A 5,026-nucleotide genomic window follows, 5' to 3' on the forward strand; every position below is an offset into this window, starting at 1 on the left:
TTGAAGATGAAACGTGGCTGGGTCTTTCAGCATGACAATGATCCCAAGCTCACCGCCAGGGCAACAAAGGAGTGGCTTCGTAAGAAGCATTTCAAGGTCCTGGAGTGGCCTAGCCAGTCTTCAGATCTAAACCCTATAGAAAACCTTTGGAGGGAGTTGAAAGTCTGTATTGCCCAGCGACAGCCCCAAAACATCACTGTTCTACAAGAGATCTGCATGGAGGAATGGGCCAACATACCAACAACAGTGTGTGCCAACCTTGTGAAGACTTACAGAAAATGTTTGACCTCTGGCATTGCCAACAAAGGATATATAACAAAGTATTGAGATGAACTTTTGTAATTGACCAAATACTTATTTTCCACCAAAATTTGAAAAAAAATTCTTTCCAAATCAGACAATGTGATTTTCAGGATTTGTTTTCTCATTTTGTCTCTCATAGTTGAGGTCTACCTATGATGTCAATTACAGGCCGACCTCATCTTTTTAAGTGGGAGAACTTACATAATTGGTGGCTGACTAAAGAATTTCTTGCCCCACAGTATTATATGGCAGCGCAATTGCAACATTTGGGTGGGTGGCAAAGCGCTGCAAACCCAAATAGTATTAAGGGGTTAATTACCTCAGGACACCGTGGAATATTCCTATTCATATAGTGGAACTGAATGACCTCGCACACAAGAAATCAATATACCCTACACTTGCTCTACTCTACAAGGTCTGGGATAGGGGTAAAGATATAATGGAAATAGGAGACTGCAATGAATCTACACCTATATGGTTTAATAATAAATATGCAGAGGTCTATAAATTAGAGGGATTCCGGAGTTGAGTGGATAAAGGAATATATACAATATAACACATATATATGATATAAAACATATTGTCTGAAGGAATACTTAAGTCCTTTGATCAATTAAAGGGGGGATTTGCGATGACAAATAAACAATTGTATAAATATCTATAGTTTCGGCATTCATTTAATGCACAATCAAGATGGACGCCCTTTTGGGTAGAAAATAATACTTTTGTTAAGTTGGTATTAGAGAAGGGAAATCCTAAGGGTCGTATTTCTGATATTTACTGAGTCCTTCTTGATAATTATTTAAAAATATTTCCTTCTCCAGCTAGACAAAAATGGATGGAGATATAGGTCCAATTTCTGAGGATCAATGGGGAGCGGTATTAGAACTGGTACCCCAATTATCTTTACATGAGGCGCAGAGATTTTCCCAGATCATATTAATACATAGGAAATATAAGACGTCTAGATTCCTATGTAACATAGGATACCGGACTGCTGCTGAATGTCCAGGATGTAAAATGGATGCTGCGGGCCTTTTACATCCGCTATGGGAATGCCGGGAGTTAGGTAAATACTGGAAAGGAGTTCTGTCTATTATAAAGAGGGTATATAAAATAGATATTCAACCAGACCCCAAAAAATGCCTATTAGGTATATTAGAGGATGATATGGAATTTGACCCAATTTCAATAGGGATTTCACATATTTTATTTCAAGCTAGGAGACATATTGCATCCAAATGGATTAACCCCTCGCCTCCAGAAATTAGTGAACGCAAAAATAGGATAAATAATATTATCAGATTAGAAAAAGGGGTATATAAAAAACAAAACTCAATGAATACATATGAGAAAATATGGGGCTTATGGTTGGAAACACCTGGAATGCCATCAAGGGGGATATTGTAGGAGAGACAATGACTTATGGGGGAAGGGGGGTATTGGCGAGGTCTAATGTTTCATTGTAATGTGTATTGGAATTCTCTAACATGTGGTATGGGTAATATAGCACACCTATATGTGTATAGGATTATAATGTTTATTACAATATTATGGTTATATAAGAGATTTCAAGAATGTAGAATGTTAATTGTTAGATATAGTAACTGCAAGTTATCAGGCGGTAATGGGCAAGCTGAAAGGATATACAGGAGAGATGCATGTATGTCATCCCTATGGTATGTTATTTTATTATTGTATGTACTGGTTTATTGTTTTGCAAAAAAAAACTAATGAAAAAATCTCAATAAAAATGTCTTGGATTAAAAAAAAAAGAATAGGAAAAAGGCTTCTCCCCTGTGTGGGTTCTCTTGTGTCTCTTAAGAATCATTTTACAATTAAAACATTTCCCACATTCTCAACATGAAAAAGGCTTCTCCCCTGTGTGAGTTCTCTGGTGGCTATTAAGATGCGCTTTCTGGTTAAAACATTTCCCACATTCTGAACATGAAAAAGGCTTCTCCCCTGTGTGAGTTCTCTGGTGCTTAACCAAAGCTGATTTCTGGTTAAAACATTTCCCACATTCTGAACATGAAAAGGGCTTCTCCCCTGTGTGGGTTCTCTTGTGGTTATCAAGAATCATTTTACGATTAAAACATTTTCCACATTCTAAACATGAAAAAGGCTTCTCCCCTGTGTGAGTTCTCTGGTGATTAATCAAATCTGACTTCTGGTTAAAACATTTCCCACATTCTGAACATGAAAAAGGTTTCTCCCCTGTGTGAGTTCTCTTGTGATTATCAAGAATAATTTTATGATTAAAACATTTTCCACATTCTGAACATGAAAAAGGCTTCTCCCCTGTGTGAGTTCTCTGGTGCTTAATCAAATCTTATTTCTGGTTAAAACATTTCCCACATTCTGAACATGAGAAAGGTTTCTCCCCTGTGTGAGTTCTCTTGTGGTTATCAAGAATCATTTTACGATTAAAACATTTTCCACATTCTGAACATGAAAAAGGCTTCTCCCCTGTGTGAGTTCTCTGGTGATTAACCAAAGCTGATTTATGGTTAAAACATTTCCCACATTCTGAACAGGAAAAGGGCTTCTCCCCTGTGTGAGTTCTCTTGTGGCCATCAAGAATAATTTTACGATCAAAATATTTTCCACATTCTGAACATGAAAAAGGCTTCTCCCCTGTGTGAGTTCTCTGGTGCTTAACAAAATCTGATTTCTGGTTAAAACATTTCTCACATTCTGAACATGAAAAAGGCTTCTCCCCAGTGTGGGTTCTCTGGTGGTTAATCAAATCTGATTTCTGGCTACAACATTTCCCACATTCTGAACATGAAAAAGGCTTCTCCCCTGTGTGGGTTCTCTGGTGATTAATCAAAACCGATTGATTGTTAAAACATTTCCCACATTCTGAACAAGAAAAAGGCTTCTCCCCTGTGTGGGTTCTCTGGTGGTTAACCAAAACTGATTTATGGCTAAAACATTTCCCACATTCTGAACATGAAAAAGGCTTCTCTCCTGTGTGGGTTCTCAGGTGTACAACAATATCTGATTTCTGGTTAAAACATTTCTCACATTCTGAACATGAAAAAGGCTTCTCCCCTGTGTGGGTTCTCTGGTGGTTAATCAAATCTGATTTCTGGTTACAACATTTCCCACATTCTGAACATGAAAAAGGCTTCTCCCCTGTGTGGGTTCTCTTGTGGTTAACCAAAACTGATTTATGGCTAAAACATTTCCCACATTCTGAACAAGAAAAAGGCTTCTCCCCTGTGTGGGCTATCTGGTGGTTAACCAAAACTGATTTATGTCTAAAACATTTCCCACATTCTGAACATGAAAAAGGCTTCTCCCCTGTGTGGGTTCTCAGGTGTATAACAACAGCTGATTTCTGGTTAAAACATTTCCCACATTCTGAACATGAAAAAGGTTTTTCCCCTGTGTGGGTTCTCTGGTGCTTCACAAAATCTGATTTCTGGTTAAAACATTTCCCACATTCTGAACATGAAAAAGGCTTCTTCCCTGTGTGAGTTCTCTGGTGCTTCACAAAATCTGATTTCTGGTTAAAACATCTCCCACATTTGGAACAAAAAAATCTCTTGTCCACTGTGTGAATTTTTTGATGTTTAAGAATAGACTTTTTGAGGGTAAAACTATTTTCATTTTCTGAAAGTGAAAATGACTTCTTTCCTTTATGAGCAGTTTGTTTTTTAATGCTTATTTTTTTATTTTGACTTTCCTTAGTAGTCAGTAATGAATCAGAAGACAGGACCTGTTTCAAAGGATCAGATGACAGATCTTTGCTGTGAATGGATGATGGTATATCTGGAGTAATCATATTCACTTCAATTGTATCCTGTGGGATCTCAAGATCATCCGATTTAAAAATCTCCTGTCCCTCTGATCTCCTGGTACAGTCATCTGCCAAGAAAAAAAAACAATTATTAACTTTGAATAAAATATCCTTCAATTTATATTTTTGAACATTTCTTCTTAAAATGTCTGTAGAAATGACAAGTTATTGACAGAATGACAGTTCACAGTCTAATTAAAAACCTCAAAGAATAAACCAGTGGAGCATAGTGCCTCCAAAATATGGAATAAGAAGCCATCAAAAAATGTTATGTAGGTGAAAATTATACCAATAAAAGCTTCTACTCATCAATAAACCGATCCAGCAATATCCGCTCTGCCAAAATCAAATCTCCCCTCCGCTACTGAGCCTTGCGCCCAAACCACATTTATCATCCATGTATTTGGCATTACTATAGTGAGAACAACCCACTTAATTTATGGTGTGTGTCTCCTGGAGCACAATCTGGGCACTATGTGTTGGGTAATGAAATTATATATTTGTAATTTTCACTCTCCATCATCCACTGCGTGCTAATTTCCGGAAAGTGCCTGTGGAGTCAAAATAGTCACTACTCCTATAGATTATATCACTGAGGGTTATAATTTCCAAAATGGAGTCACTTTATGGGGATTTCTACTGCTCTGGTTTTCTGCAATTTGGTCACATTAGGGCTTCTGCAAATGGTGGGTCCCATCTCCTCTGGGATCTGCTCCTGCAACGTCTGTTTCTCTCACCAGGAGCCGCCTTATTCATCCTGCAGGCGGCGCTGGTGATGGAGGAGACGTCAGAATCAGAAGCTCTGGGCGGCGCAGGCTCTGTCCAGTCACTAAGATTAGGGTGCCTGGGACCAGTAGCACCATCCAGTCTGCCAGTATGGGTGTGTGTGCTGTCCAGCTGGAGTAATCTGCTCCC

The 5,026-nt window shown here is 38.3% G+C and overlaps 1 pseudogene; it reads right to left on the reverse strand.

Moving 5' to 3' along the window:
* Positions 1 to 494: 494 nt before the first annotated feature.
* LOC141182609 (uncharacterized) overlaps positions 495 to 5,026 on the reverse strand; it is a 272,324-nt pseudogene continuing 267,792 nt past the window's right edge.

This window comes from Phyllobates terribilis, unplaced genomic scaffold (assembly GCF_046119375.1).
Source record: "Phyllobates terribilis strain yellow unplaced genomic scaffold, ASM4611937v1 Scaffold_35__1_contigs__length_13245226, whole genome shotgun sequence".
NCBI lineage: Eukaryota > Metazoa > Chordata > Amphibia > Anura > Dendrobatidae > Phyllobates > Phyllobates terribilis.